This window comes from Salvelinus namaycush, chromosome 11 (assembly GCF_016432855.1).
Source record: "Salvelinus namaycush isolate Seneca chromosome 11, SaNama_1.0, whole genome shotgun sequence".
NCBI lineage: Eukaryota > Metazoa > Chordata > Actinopteri > Salmoniformes > Salmonidae > Salvelinus > Salvelinus namaycush.
The window spans coordinates 43193289-43217403 of NC_052317.1; the positions used below are offsets into that span (position 1 = coordinate 43193289).

The window sequence follows — 24115 nt, forward strand, 5'->3', positions numbered from 1 at the left end:
GAAGCTGTTGTAGTCCTGCAGCATGTATGTAGTCCTGCAGCTTGTATGTAGTCCTGCAGCTGTTGTAGTCCTGCAGCTTGTATGTAGTCCTGCAGCATGTATGTAGTCCTAAAGCTGTTGTAGTCCTGCAGCATGTATGTAGTCCTGCAGCTTGTATGTAGTCCTGCAGCATGTATGTAGTCCTGCAGCATGTACGTAGTCCTGAAGCTGTTGTAGTCCTGCAGCATGTATGTAGTCCTGCAGCTGTTGTAGTCCTGCAGCTTGTATGTAGTCCTGCAGCTTGTATGTAGTCCTGAAGCTGTTGTAGTCATGCAGCATGTACGTAGTCCTGAAGCTGTTGTAGCCCTGCAGCATGTACGTAGTCCTAAAGCTGTTGTAGTCCTGCAGCATGTATGTAGTCCTGCAGCATGTACGTAGTCCTAAAGCTGTTGTAGTCCTGCAGCATGTACGTAGTCCTGAAGCTGTTGTAGTCATGCAGCATGTACGTAGTCCTGAAGCTGTTGTAGTCCTGCAGCATGTACGTAGTCCTAAAGCTGTTGTAGTCCTGCAGCATGTACGTAGTCCTGAAGCTGTTGTAGTCCTGCAGCTTGTATGTAGTCCTAAAGCTGTTGTAGTCCTGCAGCATGTACGTAGTCCTGAAGCTGTTGTAGTCCTGCAGCATGTACGTAGTCCTGCAGCATGTACGTAGTCCTAAAGCTGTTGTAGTCCTGCAGCTGTTGTAGTCCTGCAGCATGTATGTAGTCCTGCAGCTTGTATGTAGTCCTGCAGCTGTTGTAGTCCTGCAGCTTGTACGTAGTCCTAAAGCTGTTGTAGTCCTGCAGCATGTACGTAGTCCTGAAGCTGTTGTAGTCCTGCAGCATGTACGTAGTCCTGAAGCTGTTGTAGTCCTGCAGCATGTATGTAGTCCTGCAGCTTGTATGTAGTCCTAAAGCTGTTGTAGTCCTGCAGCATGTACGTAGTCCTGAAGCTGTTGTAGTCCTGCAGCTTGTATGTAGTCCTAAAGCTGTTGTAGTCCTGCAGCTTGTATGTAGTCCTGCAGCTGTTGTAGTCCTGCAGCATGTACGTAGTCCTGAAGCTGTTGTAGTCCTGCAGCTTGTATGTAGTCCTAAAGCTGTTGTAGTCCTGCAGCTTGTATGTAGTCCTGCAGCTGTTGTAGTCCTGCAGCTTGTACGTAGTCCTAAAGCTGTTGTAGTCCTGCAGCATGTACGTAGTCCTAAAGCTGTTGTAGTCCTGCAGCATGTACGTAGTCCTGAAGCTGTTGTAGTCCTGCAGCTTGTATGTAGTCCTAAAGCTGTTGTAGTCCTGCAGCATGTACGTAGTCCTGAAGCTGTTGTAGTCCTGCAGCATGTACGTAGTCCTGCAGCATGTATGTAGTCCTGAAGCTGTTGTAGTCCTGCAGCATGTACGTAGTCCTGCAGCATGTATGTAGTCCTGCAGCTTGTACGTAGTCCTAAAGCTGTTGTAGTCCTAAAGCTGTTGTAAGCCTCCCTGTCCACTGGGTTAGCTGTTCAGAACATCCTGTCCACTGGGTTAGCTGTTCAGAACATCCTGTCCACTGGGTTAGCTGTTCAGAACATCCTGTCCACTGGGTTAGCTGTTCAGAACATCCTGTCCACTGGGTTAGCTGTTCAGAACATCCTGTCCACTGGGTTAGCTGTTCAGAACATCCTGTCCACTGGGTTAGCTGTTCAGAACATCCTGTGGGTTTAAATGCAATCTGTTTCTGTTTGGCTTGTTGGTTTGGTTTTACACAGACTTGCTCTCAAAGCCCTCTCGTCTGTGGTTTGGTTTTACACAGACTTGCTCAGAAAGCCCTCTCGTCTGTGGTTTGGTTTTACACAGACTTGCTCAGAAAGCCCTCTCGTCTGTGGTTTGGTTTTACACAGGCTTGCTCAGAAAGCCCTCTCGTCTGTGGTTTGGTTTTACACAGACTTGCTCAGAAAGCCCTCTCGTCTGTGGTTTGGTTTTACACAGGCTTGCTCAGAAAGCCCTCTCGTCTGTGGTTTGGTTTTACACAGACTTGCTCAGAAAGCCCTCTCGTCTGTGGTTTGGTTTTACACAGACTTGCTCAGAAAGCCCTCTCGTCTGTGGTTTGGTTTTACACAGACTTGCTCAGAAAGCCCTCTCGTCTGTGGTTTGCTTGCGCACTGTGTGGAGAGATGCGTGTCATAAATGACTCAACCACCTGTGGTCCTGAACCCCCGTGCTTAGTCGGGGACACACGTTCGCCCACCAACTGAGTTATTGGGATTGATTGAGAGACAGTCTCTTTCCTGTGAAGAAGTTATGAGCTATCCCCATTGTTTGACCTTTAACCCTCATGCTGTTTGACCTCTAACTCTCATCATGCTGTTTGACCTCTAACCCTCATTATGCTGTTTGACCTGTAACCCTCATCATGCTGTTTGACCTCTAACCCTCATCATGCTGTTTGACCTCTAACCCTCATCATGCTGTTTGACCTCTAACCCTCATCATGCTGTTTGACCTCTAACCCTCATCATGCTGTTTGACCTCTAACCCTCATCATGCTGTTTGACCTCTAACCCTCATCATGTTGTTTGACCTCTAACCCTCATGTTGTTTATCTCATTTCCAGGAGCCCATCAAGTCGCGGGCCCCACAGCTCCACCTGGAGTACAGGTTCTATAAGCAGCTGGGGAGTTCAGGTGAGACAACAACACAGAATTATATTGATTCTCTGTAGTCATGAACACCAATATAATGGACGTTTATTATCAGGAGAACTGTTACATGTATCCTCAACTAACCTGTGACCCTGCACATTGACTCTGTACCGTAACACCCTGTATATAGCCTCCACATTGACTCTGTACCGTAACACCCTGTATATAGCCTCCACATTGACTCTGTACCGGTACCCCCTGTATATAGCCTCCACATTGACTCTGTACTGGTACCCCCTGTATATAGCCTCCACATTGACTCTGTACCGTAACACCCTGTATATAGCCTCCACATTGACTCTGTACCGGTACCCCCTGTATATAGCCTCCACATTGACTCTGTACTGGTACCTCCTGTATATAGCCTCCACATTGACTCTGTACCGGTACCCCCTGTATATAGCCTCCACATTGACTCTGTACTGGTACCTCCTGTATATAGCCTCCACATGGACTCTGTACCGGTACCCCCTGTATATAGCCTCCACATTGACTCTGTACCGGTACCCCCTGGCTATATAAGTCCATTTGATGTCACAAAGCTGTCCAGTACTTAAAAAATATCCTATCCTGTTGTCAGAAGAGGATGTCTTCCTTAATTGACCCCCCCATAAACGTAACGGACATATTTTTTCATTTTTATTTTAACTCAATCTATTTTTAACCTCTTTGGGCTCGCCTCCCACCCGGACAACATCCGGTGAAATTGCAGAGTGCGAAATTCAAAATACAAAAATCGTAATATTAAACATTCATCTAAATACAATTTTCTTACCTCGTTTAAAAGCTTAACTTCTTGTTAATCCAACCGCGTTGTCAGATTTCAAAAAGGCTTTACGGCAAAAGCATACCATGCGATTATCTGAGGACAGCGCCCCACACCAAAATACTTTTCCAAACCAGCACAGGTGTCACAAAATCCAAAATAGCGATAAAATAAATCACTTACTTTTGAAGATCTTCCTCTGTTTGCAATCCCAATGGTCCTAGCTACACAACAAATGGTCGTTTTGTCTACTTTACATCCCAAAAATGTCCTTGATTCAGTAATCCACTTGTTCAACATGCATACAAACGAATCCAAAAAGTTACCAGTAAAGTTTGTTCAAACAAGTCAAATGATGTATCTAATTAATCCTCAGGTACTCTAATATCTAAATAAACGATCAAATTTAAGACGGAGAATAGTATGTTCAATAGGGAAGATAAAACTCATTCACGTGCGCAACAAGACTACTTTTCTAATGAGAGACACCTTGGAAAAACTATAACTACTCGTTCATTTTTCAAAAAAACAAGCCTGAAACCCTTTCTAAAGACTGTTGACATCTAGTGGAAGCCATAGGAACTGCAATCTGGGAGGAATTATTTTGAATATCCCATAGGCTTGCATTGAAATGGCCTATGACCTCAAAAAAAATTATCCGGATGGATTCTCCTCGGGTTGTCCGCCTGCCATATCAGTTCTGTTATACTCACAGACATTTTTATAACAGTCTCGGAAACTTGCATATCCTAACTTCTGGGCCGGAGTAACGGACAGTTTACTTTGGGCACGTCAGTCATCCGGAATTCAGGATACTGCTCCCTAGCCTTACAAAGTTAACTAGGCAAGTCATTTAAGAACAAATTCTTATTTACAATGACGGTCGACCGGGGAACAGTGGGTTAACTGCCTTGTTCAGGGGCAGAACGACAGATATTTTACCTTGTCAGCTCGGAGATTCGATCCAGCAACCTTTTGGTTTTTTGCCCAATGCTCTAACCACCAGGAGCTGTGCCAGGCCACGCCACATCTGTTGACTCATCCTGCTGTAATGCATAGAATTCACTGGCTTGTATGCGAAGCAGTAATTGTTTCGAAACATCTCCTGCCATGTCACTGGTGCGTCGTGAAACAGTGTTGTTTGAAGAAGGCATTGTCTGTGTAGTTTTAATGGCCTTTTCTCCCAGCATTGTCAAAGCCATATTCGAGGCAACAGGAGGAATTAAATCCTCCACAATAGTATGGGGCTTGCCTGTCCTAGCCACTCGGTAGCTCACCATATAAGACGCCTCTAGTTCCTTCTTAGTAATGATATCTGTTGCTTTTATACATGTCTTACTACTCGAAAGTCTTAATTCTCACTCCAAAAACTCCTGTGGCTTATTTTTCAAATTGTCATGTTTCGTTTCTAAATCGCTGTGCAAGAGTGACAGTTTCATCGAGTTGTGAGATAGTACTTTTGCACATATAACACACTGTGGCTGAGGAAAGGCACTGTTCCCAATATAAGTGAACCCCAAATCAATGTAGTTCTCATCATATTTGCGTCTCTTCGATGGTCCAACGTCCCTGTCTGTTGTTCGGTGCTTTCCCGGGTAACGGGGCAGTAGCTCTTCGGCTGCATCAGATTCTGACAACGGTCAGTGTCCATGCTAGCTGGGCTATATGTGTCTCTATGGACGCGGGCCTTACTTTTTTTTAACCATTTATCCATTTTCGAGCAAACGGAATGAGCAGCAGCTACGTTTGGCTACATATTGCCCGTTAGTGGAATTCCTGCGAGAGAGTAGCGGTTAATCTGATTGGATGTTAATTATTTGACTAGGCTACATGTACAGTTGAAGTCAGAAGTTTACATACACTTAGGTTGTAATTAAAGTCATTAAAACAAATTTTTCATCCACTCCACAAATTTCTTGTTAACAAACTATAGTTTTGGCAAGTCGGGTTAGGACATCTACTTTGTGCATGACACAATTGTTTACAGACAGATTATTTCACTTATAATTCACTGTATCACAATTCCAGTGGGTCAGAAGTTTACATACACTAAGTTGACTGTGCCTTTAAACAGCTTGGAAAATTCCAGAAAATGATATCATGGCGTTAGAAGTTTCTGATAGGCTAATTGACATCATCTGAGTCAATTGGAGGTGTAACTGTGGATGTATTTCAAGGCCTACCTTCAAACGCAGTGCCTCTTTGCTTGACATCATGGGAAAATCAAAATAAATCAGCCAAGACCTCAGAAAAAAAACGGTAGCCCTCCACAAGTCTGGTTCATCCTTGGGAGCAATTTCCAAACGCCTGAAGATACCACGTTCATCTGTACAAACAATAGTACGCAAGTATAAACACCATGGGACCACACAGCCGTCATTCCGCTCAGGTAGGAGACACGTTCTGTCTCCTAGAGATAAACGTACTTTGGTGTGAAAAGTGCAAATCAATCCCAGAACAACAGCAAAGGACCTTGTGAAGATGCTGGAGGAAACGGGTACAAAAGTATCTATATCCACAGTAAAACGAGTCCTATATCAACATAACCTGAAAGGCCGCTCAGCAAGGAAGAAGCCACTGCTCCAAAACCGCCATAAAAAAGCCAGACTACGGTTTGCAACTGCACATGGGGACAAAGATCGTACTTTTTGGCCTCCGGTCTGATGAAACAAAAATAGAACTGTTTGGCCATAATGACCATCATTATGTTTGGAGGAAAAAGGGGGAGGCTTGCAAGCCAAAGAACACCATCCCAACTGTGAAGCACAGGGGTGGCAGCATCATGTTGTGGGGGTGCTTTGCTGCAGGAGGCACTGGTGCACTTCACAAAATAGATGGCATCATGAGGAGGAAAATTTTGTGGATATATTGAAGCAACATCTCAAACATCTCATCTCAACATCTCATTTCCCCCGTGTGGCTCAGTTGGTAGAGCATGGCGCTTGCAACGCCAGGGTTGTGGGTTCGATTCCCACGGGGGACCAGTACAAAAAAAGTATGAATGTATGTACTTGTAAGTCGCTCTGGATAAGAGCGTCTGCTAAATGACTTAAATGTAAATGTAAGACATCAGTCAGGAAGTTAAAGCTTGGTCGCAAATGGGTCTTCCAAATGGACAATGACCCCAAGCATACTTCCAAAGTTGTGGCAAAATGGCTGCAGGACAACAAAGTCAAGGTATTGGAGTGGCCATCACAAAGCCCTGACCTCAATCCTATAGAAAAAGCGTGTGTGCGCAAGGAGGTCTACAAACCTGACTCAGTTACACCAGCTCTGTCAGGAGGAATGGGCCAAAATTCACCCAACTTATTGTGGAAAACTTGTGGAAGGCTACCCGAAAACGTTTGACCCAAGTTAAACAATTTAAAGGCAATGCTACCAAATACTAATTGAGTGTATGTAAACTTCTGACCCACTGGGAATGTGATGAAAGAAATAAAAGCTGAAATAAATCATTCTCTCTACTATTATTCTGACATTTCACATTCTTAAAATAAAGTGGGGATCTTAACCGACCTAAAACAGGGAATATTTACTCGGATTAAATGTCAGGAATTGTGAAAAACGGAGTTTAAATGTATTTGGCTAAGGTGTATGTAAACTTCTGACTTCAACTGTATTTGACATTGTGTTGTTATTTCGCTGAACACTAGATGGTTTAATTTTATTTTTGCCAGTGAAACGAGGCTACTAGGGGCGAGGGGAAAAGAAAAAAAAAACTCACCCAAATGTATTGCCCCGTTGGCACCAAGAGGACCGGGGTTGGCTTTAAAGAGCAATAGCAGTCTATTGACCCAGTGAAATGAGGCACTCACTTGATTCTAAGTTGCAATTGATGCTTTGTGTTATTGTTGTTGTTTTTGTTTTTGTAAAGCAATATGTCTCATTATGTCTCTGCAGAGGGCGTCCCCCAGGTATTCTACTTTGGGCCCTGTGGGAAGTATAATGCCATGGTTCTGGAGCTGCTGGGACCCAGTCTGGAAGACCTGTTTGATCTGTGTGACAGAACCTTCTCCCTCAAGACCGTCCTCATGATCGCTATTCAGCTGGTACAAATACACCCACTCTTTATTTCACTGTCTCTGTCTCTCTCTGTCTCTCTCTGTGTCTCTCTCTGTGTCTCTCTCTGTGTCTCTCTCTCTGTCTCTGTCTCTGTCAATTCAATTCAAGGGGCTTTATTGGCATGGGAAACATGTGTTAACATTGCCAAAGCAAGTGAGGTAGATATTATACAAAAGTGAAATAAACAATACAAATTAACAGTAAACATTACACATACAGAAGTTTCAAAACAATAAAGACATTACAAATGTTATATTATATATATACAGTGTTGTAACAATGTACAAATGGTTAAAGCACACAAGTTAAAATAAATAAGCATAAATATGGGTTGTATTTACAATGGTGTTTGTTCTTCACTGGTTGCCCTTTTCTTGTGGCAACAGGTCACAAATCTTGCTGCTGTGATGGCACACTGTGGAATTTCTCCCAGTAGATATGGGAGTTTATCAAAATTGGATTTGTTTTCAAATTCTTTGTGGATCTGTGTAATCTGTGGGAAATATGTGTCTCTAATATGGTCATACATTGGGCAGGAGGTTAGGAAGTGCAGCTCAGTTTCCACCTCATTTTGTGGGCAGTGAGCACATAGCCTGTCTTCTCTTGAGAGCCATGTCTGCCTACGGCGGCCTTTCTCAATAGCAAGGCTATGCTCACTGAGTCTGTACATAGTCAAAGCTTTCCTTAAGTTTGGGTCAGTCACAGTGGTCAGGTATTCTGCCACTGTGTACTCTCTGTTTAGGGCCAAATAGCATTCTAGTTTGCTCTGTTTTTTTGTTAATTCTTTCCAATGTGTCAAGTAATTATCTTTTTGTTTTCTCATGATTTGGTTGGGTCTAATTGTGCTGTTGTCCTGGGGCTCTGTGGGGTGTGTTTGTGTTTGTGAACAGAGCCCCAGGACCAGCTTGCTTAGGGGACTCTTCTCCAGGTTCATCTCTCTGTAGGTGATGGCTTTGTTATGGAAGGTTTGGGAATCGCTTCCTTTTAGGTGGTTGTAGAATTTAACGGCTCTTTTCTGGATTTTGATAATTAGTGGGTATCGGCCTAATTCTGCTCTGCATGCATTATTTGGTGTTCTACGTTGTACACGGAGGATATTTTTGCAGAATTCTGCATGCAGAGTCTCAATTTGGTGTTTGTCCCATTTTGTGAAATCTTGGTTGGTGAGCGGACCCCAGACCTCACAACCATAAAGGGCAATGGGCTCTATGACTGATTCAAGTATTTTTAGCCAGATCCTAATTGGTATGTTGAAATTTATGTTCCTTTTGATGGCATAGAATGCCCTTCTTGCCTTGTCTCTCAGATCGTTCACAGCTTTGTGGAAGTTACCTGTGGCGCTGATGTTTAGGCCGAGGTATGTATAGTTTTTTGTGTGCTCTAGGGCAACAGTGTCTAGATGGAATTTGTGGTCCTGGCGACTGGACCTTTTTTGGAACACCATTATTTTGGTCTTACTGAGATTTACTGTCAGGGCCCAGGTCTGACAGAATCTGTGCAGAAGATCTAGGTGCTGCTGTAGGCCCTCCTTGGTTGGTGACAGAAGCACCAGATCATCAGCAAACAGTAGACATTTGACTTCAGAGTCTAGTAGGGTGAGGCCGGGTGCTGCAGACTGTTCTAGTGCCCGCGCCAATTCGTTGATATATATGTTGAAGAGGGTGGGGCTTAAGCTGCATCCCTGTCTCACCCCACGACCCTGTGTGAAGAAATGTGTGTGTTTTTTGCCAATTTTAACCGCACACTTGTTGTTTGTGTACATGGATTTTATAATGTCGTATGTTTTACCCCCAACACCACTTTCCATCAATTTGTATAGCAGACCCTCATGCCAAATTGAGTCGAAGGCTTTTTTGAAGTCAACAAAGCATGAGAAGACTTTGCCTTTGTTTTGGTTTGTTTGGTTGTCAATTAGGGTGTGTAGGGTGAATACATGGTCTGTTGTACGGTAATTTGGTAAAAAGCCAATTTGACATTTGCTCAGTACATTGTTTTCATTGAGGAAATGTACGAGTCTGCTGTTAATGATAATGCAGAGGATTTTCCCAAGGTTACTGTTGACGCATATTCCACGGTAGTTATTGGGGTCAAATTTGTCTCCACTTTTGTGGATTGGGGTGATCAGTCCTTGGTTCCAAATATTGGGGAAGATGCCAGAGCTAAGGACGATGTTAAAGAGTTTTAGTATAGCCAATTGGAATTTGTTGTCTGTATATTTGATCATTTCATTAAGGATACCATCAACACCACAGGCCTTTTTGGGTTGGAGGGTTTTTATTTTGTCCTGTAACTCGTTCAAGGTAATTGGAGAATCCAGTGGGTTCTGGTAGTCTTTAATAGTTGATTCTAGGATTTGTATTTGATCATGTATATGTTTTTGCTCTTTATTCTTTGTTATAGAGCCAAAAAGATTGGAGAAGTGGTTTACCCATACATCTCCATTTTGGATAGATAATTCTTCGTGTTGTTGTTTGTTTAGTGTTTTCCAATTTTCCCAGAAGTGGTTAGAGTCTATGGATTCTTCAATTACATTGAGCTGATTTCTGACGTGCTGTTCCTTCTTTTTCCGTAGTGTATTTCTGTATTGTTTTAGTGATTCACCATAGTGAAGGCGTAGACTCAGGTTTTCCGGGTCTCTATGTTTTTGGTTGGACAGGTTTCTCAATTTATTTCTTAGATTTTTGCATTCTTCATCAAACCATTTGTCATTGTTGTTCATTTTCTTTGGTTTTCTATTTGAGATTTTTAGATTTGACAGGGAAGCTGAGAGGTCAAATATACTGTTAAGATTTTCTACTGCCAAGTTTACACCTTCACTATTGCAGTGGAACGTTTTACCCAGGAAGTTGTCTAAAAGGGATTGAATTTGCTGTTGTCTAATTGTGTTTTGGTAGGTTTCCAAACTGCATTCCTTCCATCTATAGCATTTCTTAATGTTACTCAGTTCCTTTGGCTTTGATGCCTCATGATTGAGTATTGCTCTGTTCAAGTAGACTGTGATTTTGCTGTGGTCTGATAGGGGTGTCAGTGGGCTGACTGTGAACGCTCTGAGAGACTCTGGGTTGAGGTCAGTGATAAAGTAGTCTACAGTGCTACTGCCAAGAGATGAGCTATAGGTGAACCTACCATAGGAGTCCCCTCGAAGCCTACCATTGACTATGTACATACCCAGCGTGCGACAGAGCTGCAGGAGTTGTGACCCGTTTTTGTTGGTTATGTTGTCATAGTTGTGCCTAGGGGGGCATATGGGGGAGGGAATGCTGTCACCTGCAGGCAGGTGTTTGTCCCCCTGTGTGCTGAGGGTGTCAGGTTCTTGTCCAGTTCTGGCATTTAGGTCGCCACAGACTAATACATGTCCCTGGGCCTGGAAATGATTGATTTCCTCCTTCAGGATGGAGAAGCTGTCTTCATTAAAGTATGGGGATTCTAGTGGGGGGATATAGGTAGCACACAGGAGGACATTTTTCTCTGTTAAGATAATTTCCTTTTGAATTTCTAGCCAAATGTAAAATGTTCCTGTTTTGATTAATTTAATGGAGTGAGTTAGGTCTGCTCTATACCAAATTAGCATTCCCCCTGAGTCCCTTCCCTGTTTCACACCTGGTAGTTTGGTGGATGGGACTACCAGCTCTCTGTAACCTAGAGGGCAACCAGTGGGTCCGTCTCCTCTGTACCAGGTTTCTTGCAGGATGACAATGTCTGCATTACCGATTTCTTTGGTGAAGTCCGGGTTCCTGCTCTTTAGGCCAAAGGCAGATGACCTCAGGCCTTGGATATTCCAGGATGATATAGTGAAGGCTTTTTGTTCCATAAAGTGTCCAATGTTGTTGGTCGTGGTTTGGCCTCAGGCCAGTAAGTGTGAGCAGAGCCTGCTGAGCATCTGGTACATGCCGTTGGCTTGGGCTCTGTCTGTCTCTGTCTCTCTCTCTCTCTCTCTCTCTCTCTCTCTCTCTCTCTCTCTCTCTCTCTGTCTCTCTCTCTCTCCCTCTCTCTCTCTCTCTCTCTCTCTCTCCCTCTCCTCTCTCTCTCTCTCTCTCTCTGTCTCTCTCTCTGTCTTTCTCTCTCTCTGTTTCTCTTTCTCTCTATCTGTCTCTCTTTCTCTCTCTGTCTCTCTTTCTCTCTCTCTGTATCTCTCTCCTCCTCTCTCTCTCTCCTCTCTCTCTCTAATTGTTTTATATTTTTGACATTTTGTCAGGAAATGCAGCTCTGTCTCAGGGTCTGCTGTTGTGCAGTGGTTGCACAGCCTTTCCTCTACAGGGAGCCAGGTTTTCCTGTGTCTACTACCCTTCTCAATGGCAAGGCTGTGCTCACTGAGCCTGTACTTTGTCAAGGTTGTTCTAAGGTTTTGATCAGTAACCATGGTCAAATATTTAGCCACAGTGTACTGTCGATTTAGGGCCAGATAGCACTGCATTTTGCTTTGTGTTTGTGCTTGTGTTTCCCAATAAGCAATGTAGTTTAGTTTTGACTGTGTTGTAATTTGGTTTATCCTGATTGATTGGATGTTCTGGTCCTGAGGCTTCATTGTGTTAGTAGAACAGGTTGGTGAACTCAGCCCCAGGACCAGCTGGATGATGGGACTGAGGCTTCAGTGTGTTAGTAGAACAGGTTAGTGAACTCAGCCCCAGGACCAGCTGGATGAGGGGACTGAGGCTTCAGTGTGTTAGTAGAACAGGTTAGTGAACTCAGCCCCAGGACCAGCTGGATGAGGGGACTGAGGCTTCAGTGTGTTAGTAGAACAGGTTAGTGAACTCAGCCCCAGGACCAGCTGGATGAGGGGACTGAGGCTTCAGTGTGTTAGTAGAACAGGTTGGTGAACTCAGCCCCAGGACCAGCTGGATGAGGGGACTGAGGCTTCAGTGTGTTAGTAGAACAGGTTGGTGAACTCAGCCCCAGGACCAGCTGGATGAGGGGACTGAGGCTTCAGTGTGTTAGTAGAACAGGTTAGTGAACTCAGCCCCAGGACCAGCTGGATGAGGGGACTGAGGCTTCAGTGTGTTAGTAGAACAGGTTGGTGAACTCAGCCCCAGGACCAGCTGGATGAGGGTCCTGAGGTTTCAGTGTGTTAGTAGAACAGGTTAGTGAACTCAGCCCCAGGACCAGCTGGATGAGGGGACTGAGGCTTCAGTGTGTTAGTAGAACAGGTTAGTGAACTCAGCCCCAGGACCAGCTGGATGAGGGGACTGAGGCTTCAGTGTGTTAGTAGAACAGGTTGGTGAACTCAGCCCCAGGACCAGCTGGATGAGGGGACTGAGGTTTCAGTGTGTTAGTAGAACAGGTTAGTGAACTCAGCCCCAGGACCAGCTGGATGAGGGGACTGAGGTTTCAGTGTGTTAGTAGAACAGGTTAGTGAACTCAGCCCCAGGCCCAGCTGGATGAGGGGACTGAGGTTTCAGTGTGTTAGTAGAACAGGTTAGTGAACTCAGCCCCAGGACCAGCTGGATGAGGGGACTGAGGCTTCAGTGTGTTAGTAGAACAGGTTAGTGAACTCAGCCCCAGGCCCAGCTGGATGAGGGGACTGAGGCTTCAGTGTGTTAGTAGAACAGGTTTGTGAACTCAGCCCCAGGACCAGCTGGATGAGGGGACTGAGGCTTCAGTGTGTTAGTAGAACAGGTTTGTGAACTCAGCCCCAGGACCAGCTGGATGAGGGGACTGAGGCTTCATTGTGGTAGTAGAACAGGTTAGTGAACTCAGGACCAGCTGGATGAGGGGACTGAGGCTTCAGTGTATTAGTAGAACAGGTTTGTGAACTCAGCCCCAGGACCAGCTGGATGAGGGGACTGAGGCTTCAGTGTGTTAGTAGAACAGGTTAGTGAACTCAGCCCCAGGACCAGCTGGATGAGGGGACTGAGGCTTCAGTGTGTTAGTAGAACAGGTTGGTGAACTCAGCCCCAGGACCAGCTGGATGAGGGGACTGAGGCTTCAGTGTGTTAGTAGAACAGGTTAGTGAACTCAGCCCCAGGACCAGCTGGATGAGGGGACTGAGGCTTCAGTGTGTTTAGTAGAACAGGTTAGTGAACTCAGCCCCAGGACCAGCTGGATGAGGGGACTGAGGTTTCAGTGTGTTTAGTAGAACAGGTTAGTGAACTCAGCCCCAGGACCAGCTGGATGAGGGGACTGAGGTTTCAGTGTGTTAGTAGAACAGGTTAGTGAACTCAGCCCCAGGACCAGCTGGATGAGGGGACTGAGGTTTCAGTGTGTTAGTAGAACAGGTTAGTGAACTCAGCCCCAGGACCAGCTGGATGAGGGGACTGAGGTTTCAGTGTGTTTAGTAGAACAGGTTAGTGAACTCAGCCCCAGGACCAGCTGGATGAGGGGACTGAGGTTTCAGTGTGTTAGTAGAACAGGTTTGTGAACTCAGCCCCAGGACCAGCTGGATGAGGGGACTGAGGCTTCAGTGTGTTTAGTAGAACAGGTTAGTGAACTCAGCCCCAGGACCAGCTGGATGAGGGGACTGAGGCTTCAGTGTGTTAGTAGAACATGTTAGTGAACTCAGCTCCAGGACCAGCTGGATGAGGAGACTCTTTTCTTTGCTCAGCTCTTGGCATTGAAGGGCGTGGTAGTGATATGAGAGGGGGTCACTGTATTTTAGATGTTTCTGAAACTTATTTGCTCTTTTTTTAGTTATTATTAGTGGATATTGGCCTAAGTCTGCCCTGCATGCATTGTTTGTAGTTTTCCTCTGGACATGTAGGAGAATCTTACAGAACTCTGCATGCAGGGTTTCAATGGGGTGTTTGTCCCATTTGATGAAATCTTGTTTTGCAAGTGGACCCCACACCTCGCAGCCATAAAGTACAAATGGTTCAATGACACATTCAATTAGTTTCAGCCAAAGGTATTTCAATCTGAATTTGTTTTTTAATGGCGTAGAATGCCCTGCGTGCTTTCTCTCTCAGTTCATTCACTGCCTCATTAAGGTGTCCAGTTGAGCTTATATTTAAACCTCAGTAATTGTAGTGTGTACAGTACTATATATATTTTGTACCAATTGAGAACTTTGGTCTAATTCCCTGAGATCTGGATCTTCTCTGTAAAATCATTATTTTAGGCTTTTTGGGGTTTACTGCCAGGGCCCAGGTCTGGCAGTACTGCTCTAGCAGGTCCAGGCTCTGCTGTAGGCCATGTGCTGTGGGTGACAGCAGGCATAGGTCATCTGCGAAGAGCAGGCATTTAACCTCTGAATTGTAGAGACTAACACCACAGGATAAGGATTTTTCTAGAATAGTAGCCAATTCGACGATGTAAATATTGAAGAGTGCAGGGCTCAGATTGCAACCCTGACGAAGGCCCTGCCCCTGGTAAAATAATTATGTTATTTTCTTGCCAATTTTAATGCTGCACGTATTGCCAGTATACATTGTTTTAATTATGTCATATGCTTTACCCACTACACCACTTTCAATAACTTTGTAGAACAGTCCTGTATGCCAAATAGAATCAAATGCTTTTTGGAAATCGATAAAGCAAGCGTATATTTTGGTATTATTTTGGTGGACATGTTTATCTATCAGGGTGTGTAGAGTGTAAATATGATTGTTCGTGCAATGTTTTGGCATAAATCCAATTTGGCTTTTACTCAAGACATTGTGCTTATTAAGGAAGTTTAGAACTCTTACATTGATAATACTACAGAAAACCTTCCCCAGGTTACTGTTCACACAAATGCCTCTGTAATTGTTAGGGTCAAATTTGTCTCCGTTCTTAAAGAGGTCATGAGTCCTTGATTCCAGATGTCAGGGAAATAACCTACACTCAGGCTCAAATTAAACAGTTTTAATATAGCCAACTGAAATTGTGCACTAGTGAGTTTGAGCATCTCATTTAGGATGCCATCAGGTCCGCATGCCTTTTATAAATTTGAGGGCCTGAAGTTTCTTATAGAGCTCCTGGTCAGTAATTGGGGAGTCCAATGGGTTTTGTTTGTCCTTTATAGCTTTTTCTAATCCGTTCAACTTCTCATGAATCTGGCATTGTTCTGCGTTTGTGTCAGTTTGAACGGTGTTGTAGAGCGTTTTAAAATGGGTTGTCCATATGTCACCATTTTGTATCGCTAATTCCTCCAATTTTGCCAGAAGTTGTTTGTGTTTATGGACTCCTCAGTTAGCGTCAGCTGCTTTCTGTTGTACTGGGCTTTTTTGGTTCTGAGTGTACGTTTATAGAGTTTTAAAGTCTCACAGTAATGAAGGCGTAATTCACCATTATTTGGGTCTCTGTGCTTTTGGTTGGATAGTGTTCTAAGTTTTTTCCTTATAATTTTACAATCTGCATCAAACCAGTTGTCATCTGTGATCTTTTTTTTATTTTTATTTTTATCAATTTCAATTGTGCTTCTTTTGCCATTTGCCTGAATATATAGTTGATGTTTTGTACTTTACTGTGAGTGGATGAATATATAGTTGATGTTTTGTACTTTACTGTGAGTGGATGAATATATAGTTGATGTTTTGTACTTTACTGTGAGTGGATGAATATATAGTTGATGTTTTGTACTTTACTGTGAGTGGATGAATATATAGTTGATGTTTTGTACTTTACTGTGAGTGGATGAATATATAGTTGATGTTTTGTACTTTTCAGTGAGTGGATGAATATATAGTTGATGTTTTGTACTTTACTGTGAGTGGATGAATATATAGTTGATGTTTTGTACTTTACTGTGAGTGGATGAATATATAGTTGATGTTTTGTACTTTACTGTGAGTGGATGAATATATAGTAATGTTTTGTATTTGACTGTGAGTGGATGAATATATAGTTGATGTTTTGTACTTTACTGTGAGTGGATGAATATATAGTTGATGTTTTGTACTTTACTGTGAGTGGATGAATATATAGTTGATGTTTTGTACTTTACTGTGAGTGGATGAATATATAGTTGATGTTTTGTACTTTACTGTGAGTGGATGAATATATAGTTGATGTTTTGTACTTTACTGTGAGTGGATGAATATATAGTTGATGTTTTGTACTTTACTGTGAGTGGATGAATATATAGTTGATGTTTTGTACTTTACTGTGAGTGGATGAATATATAGTTGATGTTTTGTACTTTACTGTGAGTGGATGAATATATAGTAATGTTTTGTACTTTACTGTGAGTGGATGAATATATAGTTGATGTTTTGTACTTTACTGTGAGTGGATGAATATATAGTAATGTTTTGTACTTTACTGTGAGTGGATGAATATATAGTTGATGTTTTGTACTTTACTGTGAGTGGATGAATATATAGTAATGTTTTGTATTTTACTGTGAGTGGATGAATATATAGTTGATGTTTTGTACTTTACTGTGAGTGGATGAATATATAGTTGATGTTTTGTACTTTACTGTGAGTGGATGAATATATAGTTGATGTTTTGTACTTTACTGTGAGTGAATGAATATATAGTTGATGTTTTGTACTGCTAGATTGATGCCTTCTTTACTGTGAGTGAATGTGGTATCCAGAAAGTTATCTCAGAGTGTTTGGATATTTTGGTTCCAGGTTGCTTTCTGGTATTCTTCTGTGCTGTTCTGGGCCCATCTGTATGAATGTCTGATGTTGTACAGCTTACTGGGCTGTGGATGTCTGATGTTGTACAGCTTACTGGGCTGTGAATGTCTGGTTGTTTCCAGGTCTGTTCTTTTGAGGAACAACGTAATTTGGCCGTGGTCAGACAGAGGTGTTAGTGGCTCGACTGTGAATGAGCTGAGAGAGAAAGGGTCAATGTCTGTTATCATATAGTCTACTGTACTGTGGCCAAGAGCTGAGCAATAGGTGAATCTCCCCAGAGTCCCCTCGTAACCTACCATTGACAAAGTAGAGACCCAGGCTTCTACAGAGCTGCAACAGATCCCTTCCGTTGTTGCTGATGGTGCTGTCACTGTTGTTTCTATGGGGGAGATTAAGGCAGTTAGAAACAGTATGGCCTGTAATAAAGCTGTCCCCTCGTGTGATCAGGTCGTGTTCCTGTGCCGCATTTGTGTCCCCACAGATGAGCACATTTCTCTGAGCCTGGAAATGGCACGTCTCTTCCTCAAGGGAAGATCTCCTCTGAGTAATATGGGGATTCTGAGGGGGGGGGGGGGGTATATATTGTGTGGGGAAGATCTCCTCTGAGTAATATGGGGATTCTGAGGGGGGGTATATATTGTGTGGGGAAGATCTCCTCTGAGTAATATGGGGATTCTGAGGGGGGGGGGGGTATATATTGCGCAACGGAACACATCTTTTTCTGTCAGTACAAGTTCTTTTTTCAGTTTTAACCAAATGATCAGTCCTCCAGAGTCTTTGCCTCTATTGACAGAGCTGTCTTTCTGTGACGGCACAATGACCTCTCTGTAGCCTTTGGGACAGTGACAGCATGTCTCCTGCAGAATGATGAAGTCAACATCTTTAAGATGTTTGTTGAACTCCAGTGTTAAACTCTTCAGTCCAAAGGTTGATGAGTTTAGGCCCTGAATGTTCCACATGCTAACTGATAGTGATTTCATGTTCCAAAAGAAAGAATAGCAGTCAGAAATACAGTAACTACTAACTAATAAGTTGTTAAGAGTGAGATAAACAGGATAACAGCTAACATTTTTTATGTTATATACACTACCGTTCAAAAGTTTGGGGTCACTTAGAATTGTCCTTGTTTTTGAAAGAAAAGCACATTTTTTGTCTGTTAAAATAACATCAAATTGATCAGAAATACAGTGTTAATGTGGTAAATGACTATTGTAGCTGGAAACGGCAGATTTTTTAATGAAATATCTACATAGGCGTACAGAGGCCCATTATCAGCAACCATCACTCCTGTGTTCCAATGGCACGTTGTGTTAGCTAATCCAAGTTTATCATTTTAAAAAGCCTAATTGATCATTAGAAAACCCTTTTGCAATTATCTTAGCCCAGCTGAAAACTGTTGTTCTGATTTTAAAGAAGCAATAAAACAGGCCTTCTTTAGACTAGTTGAGTATCTGGAGCATCATGTTGGGGAACCACTCAGAGGCCCTCTCATGCTACTCTATTGATCAGGCTGCCTACTCTCTCCTGCGTACATTTTATGTATGGGTGGTCCCGGGAATCAAACCCACTATCCTGGCGTTGCAAGCGCCATGGTCTACCAACTAAACTGAGCTAAAGAGGACCTCTTTCTCTTCACCCCCCTCTCCCAGATCACGCGGATGGAGTTCGTCCACACCAGGAGTCTGATCTACCGGGACGTGAAGCCTGAGAACTTCCTGGTTGGCCGGCCCGGCAGCAAGCGGCAGCACACAATCCACATCATAGACTTCGGCCTGGCCAAAGAGTACATCGACCCTGAGACCAAGAAACACATCCCTTACAGGGAGCACAAGAGCCTGACGGGAACCGCACGTTACATGAGCGTCAATACTCACCTGGGTAAAGGTAAACAGCCTGATGGGCACCACACCCTACATGAGTATCAATACTCACCTGGGTAAAGGTAAACAGCCTGATGGGCACCACACCCTACATGAGTATCAATACTCACCTGGGTAAAGGTAACAGCCTGATGGGCACCACACCCTACATGAGTATCAATACTCACCTGGGTAAAGGTAAACAGCCTGATGGGCACCACACCCTACATGAGTATCAATACTCACCTGGGTAAAGGTAAACAGCCTGATGGGCACTACACCCTACATGAGTATCAATACTCACCTGGGTAAAGGTAAACAGCCTGATGGGCACCACACCCTACATGAGTATCAATACTCACCTGGGTAAAGGTAAACAGCCTGATGGGCACCACACCCTACATGAGTATCAATACTCACCTGGGTAAAGGTAAACAGCCTGATGGGCACCCCACCCTACAGGAGTATCAATACTCACCTGGGTAAAGGTAAACAGCCTGATGGGCACTGCACCCTACATGAGTATCAATACTCACCTGGGTAAAGGTAAACAGCCTGATGGGCACTACACCCTACATGAGTATCAATACTCACCTGGGTAAAGGTAAACAGCCTGATGGGCACCACACCCTACATGAGTATCAATACTCACCTGGGTAAAGGTAAACAGCCTGATGGGCACCACACGTTACATGAGTATCAATACTCACCTGGGTAAAGGTAAACAGCCTGATGGGCACCACACCCTACATGAGTATCAATACTCACCTGGGTAAAGGTAAACAGCCTGATGGGCACTACACCCTATATGAGTATCAATACTCACCTGGGTAAAGGTAAACAGCCTGATGGGCACTACACCCTATATGAGTATCAATACTCACCTGGGTAAAGGTAAACAGCCTGATGGGCACCACACCCTACATGAGCATCAATACTCACCTGGGTAAAGGTAAACAGCCTGATGGGCACTACACCCTACATGAGTATCAATACTCACCTGGGTAAAGGTAAACAGCCTGATGGGCACCGCACCCTACATGAGTATCAATACTCACCTGGGTAAAGGTAAACAGCCTGATGGGCACCGCACCCTATATGAGTATCAATACTCACCTGGGTAAAGGTAAACAGCCTGATGGGCACCGCACCCTACATGAGTATCAATACTCACCTGGGTAAAGGTAAACAGCCTGATAGGCACCACACCCTACATGAGTATCAATACTCACCTGGGTAAAGGTAAACAGCCTGATAGGCACCACACCCTACATGAGTATCAATACTCACCTGGGTAAAGGTAAACAGCCTGATGGGCACCCCACCCTACAGGAGTATCAATACTCACCTGGGTAAAGGTAAACAGCCTGATGGGCACCACACCCTACATGAGTATCAATACTCACCTGGGTAAAGGTAAACAGCCTGATGGGCACCGCACCCTACATGAGTATCAATACTCACCTGGGTAAAGGTAAACAGCCTGATGGGCACCGCACCCTACATGAGTATCAATACTCACCTGGGTAAAGGTAAACAGCCTGATGGGCACTGCACCCTACATGAGTATCAATACTCACCTGGGTAAAGGTAAACAGCCTGATGGGCACCGCACCCTACATGAGTATCAATACTCACCTGGGTAAAGGTAAACAGCCTGATGGGCACCGCACCCTATATGAGTATCAATACTCACCTGGGTAAAGGTGAACAGCCTGATGGGCACCGCACCCTACATGAGTATCAATACTCACCTGGGTAAAGGTAAACAGCCTGATAGGCACCACACCCTACATGAGTATCAATACTCACCTGGGTAAAGGTAAACAGCCTGATGGGCACCACACCCTACATGAGTATCAATACTCACCTGGGTAAAGGTAAACAGCCTGATGGGCACCACACCCTACATGAGTATCAATACTCACCTGGGTAAAGGTAAACAGCCTGATGGGCACCACTCCCTACATGAGTATCAATACTCACCTGGGTAAAGGTAAACAGCCTGATGGGCACTACACCCTACATGAGTATCAATACTCACCTGGGTAAAGGTAAACAGCCTGATGGGCACTACACCCTACATGAGTATCAATACTCACCTGGGTAAAGGTAAACAGCCTGATGGGCACCACACCCTACATGAGTATCAATACTCACCTGGGTAAAGGTAAACAGCCTGATGGGCACCACACCCTACATGAGTATCAATACTCACATGGGTAAAGGTAAACAGCCTGATGGGCACCCCACCCTACAGGAGTATCAATACTCACCTGGGTAAAGGTAAACAGCCTGATGGGCACCCCACCCTACAGGAGTATCAATACTCACCTGGGTAAAGGTAAACAGCCTGATGGGCACTACACCCTATATGAGTATCAATACTCACCTGGGTAAAGGTAAACAGCCTGATGGGCACTACACCCTATATGAGTATCAATACTCACCTGGGTAAAGGTAAACAGCCTGATGGGCACCACACCCTACATGAGTATCAATACTCACCTGGGTAAAGGTAAACAGCCTGATGGGCACCACACGTTACATGAGTATCAATACTCACCTGGGTAAAGGTAAACAGCCTGATGGGCACCACACCCTACATGAGTATCAATACTCACCTGGGTAAAGGTAAACAGCCTGATGGGCACCACACCCTATATGAGTATCAATACTCACCTGGGTAAAGGTAAACAGCCTGATGGGCACCACACCCTACATGAGCATCAATACTCACCTGGGTAAAGGTAAACAGCCTGATGGGCACTACACCCTATATGAGTATCAATACTCACCTGGGTAAAGGTAAACAGCCTGATGGGCACCGCACCCTACATGAGTATCAATACTCACCTGGGTAAAGGTAAACAGCCTGATGGGCACCGCACCCTATATGAGTATCAATACTCACCTGGGTAAAGGTAAACAGCCTGATGGGCACCGCACCCTACATGAGTATCAATACTCACCTGGGTAAAGGTAAACAGCCTGATAGGCACCACACCCTACATGAGTATCAATACTCACCTGGGTAAAGGTAAAACAGCCTGATAGGCACCACACCCTACATGAGTATCAATACTCACCTGGGTAAAGGTAAACAGCCTGATAGGCACCACACCCTACATGAGTATCATACTCACCTGGGTAAAGGTAACAGCCTGATGGGCACTACACCCTACATGAGTATCAATACTCACCTGGGTAAAGGTAAACAGCCTGATGGGCACTACACCCTACATGAGTATCAATACTCACCTGGGTAAAGGTAAACAGCCTGATGGGCACCGACACCCTACATGAGTATCAATACTCACCTGGGTAAAGGTAAACAGCCTGATGGGCACCACCCCTACATGAGTATCAATACTCACCTGGGTAAAGGTAAACAGCCTGATGGGCACTACACCCTACATGAGTATCAATACTCACCTGGGTAAAGGTAAACAGCCTGATGGGCACTACACCCTACATGAGTATCAATACTCACCTGGGTAAAGGTAAAACAGCCTGATGGGCACTACACCCTACATGAGTATCAATACTCACCTGGGTAAGGTAAACAGCCTGATGGCACCACACCCTACATGAGTATCAATACTCACCTGGGTAAAGGTAAACAGCCTGATGGGCACCACTCCCTACATGAGTATCAATACTCACCTGGGTAAAGGTAAACAGCCTGATGGGCACTACACCCTACAGGAGTATCAATACTCACCTGGGTAAAGGTAAACAGCCTGATGGGCACTACACCTACAGGAGTATCAATACTCACCTGGGTAAAGGTAAACAGCCTGATGGGCACTACACCCTACAGGAGTATCAATACTCACCTGGGTAAAGGTAAACGCCTGATGGCACTACACCCTACATGAGTATCAATACTCACCTGGGTAAAGGTAAACCGCCTGATGGGCACTACACCCTACAGGAGTATCAATACTCACCTTGACTTTTTCCACATTTTGTTGTGTTATAGCCTGAATTGAAAATTGATTAAATTTAGATTTTTTTTTGTCATTTGCCTACGCACAATATCAAAGTGGAATTGTTTTTGAGAATTATTTTTTACAAATGAATAAAAGATGAAAAGCTGATATTTCTTTAGTCAATAAGTATTCTACACTTTGTTAGGGCAAGCCTCAATAAGTTCAGGAGTACAAACGTGCTTAACAAGTCACATAATGAGTTGCATGGACTCACTTTGTGTGCAATAATAGTGTTTAACATGATTTTTGAATGACTACCTCGTCTCTGTACTCCACACATCTGTAAGGTCCCTCAGTCGAGCAGTGAATTTCAAACGGATTCAAGCACAATGACCAGCAGGTTCTTATATGGTTCTCATATGGTTCTCATACGGTTCTTATATGGTTCTTATAGTTCTCATACGGTTCTCATACGGTTCTCATACGGTTCTCATACGGTTCTCATACGGTTCTCATACGGTTCTTATATGGTTCTTATAGTTCTCATACGGTTCTTATAGTTCTCATACGGTTCTTATAGTTCTCATACGGTTCTTATAGTTCTCATACGGTTCTTATAGTTCTTATACGGTTCTTATATGGTTCTTATAGTTCTCATACGGTTCTTATAGTTCTCATACGGTTCTTATAGTTCTCATACGGTTCTTATAGTTCTCATACGGTTCTTATAGTTCTCATACGGTTCTTATAGTTCTTATACGGTTCTTATATGGTTCTTATAGTTCTCATACGGTTCTTATAGTTCTCATACGGTTCTTATACGGTTCTTATAGTTCTCATACGGTTCTTATATGGTTCTTATAGTTCTCATACGGTTCTTATAGTTCTCATACGGTTCTCATACGGTTCTTATATGGTTCTTATAGTTCTCATACGGTTCTTATAGTTCTCATACGGTTCTTATAGTTCTCATACGGTTCTTATAGTTCTCATACGGTTCTTATAGTTCTCATACGGTTCTTATAGTTCTCATACGGTTCTTATATGGTTCTTATAGTTCTCATACGGTTCTTATAGTTCTTATACGGTTCTTATATGGTTCTTATAGTTCTCATACGGTTCTTATAGTTCTCATACGGTTCTTATACGGTTCTTATATGGTTCTTATAGTTCTCATACGGTTCTTATAGTTCTCATACGGTTCTTATATGGTTCTTATAGTTCTCATACGGTTCTTATAGTTCTTATACGGTTCTTATAGTTCTCATACGGTTCTCATATGGTTCTCATATGGTTCTCATACGGT

General features: G+C 43.7%; 1 pseudogene; it reads left to right on the top strand.

Moving 5' to 3' along the window:
• LOC120055430 overlaps positions 1 to 24115 on the top strand; it is a 70875-nt pseudogene that overhangs the window by 17721 nt on the left and 29039 nt on the right.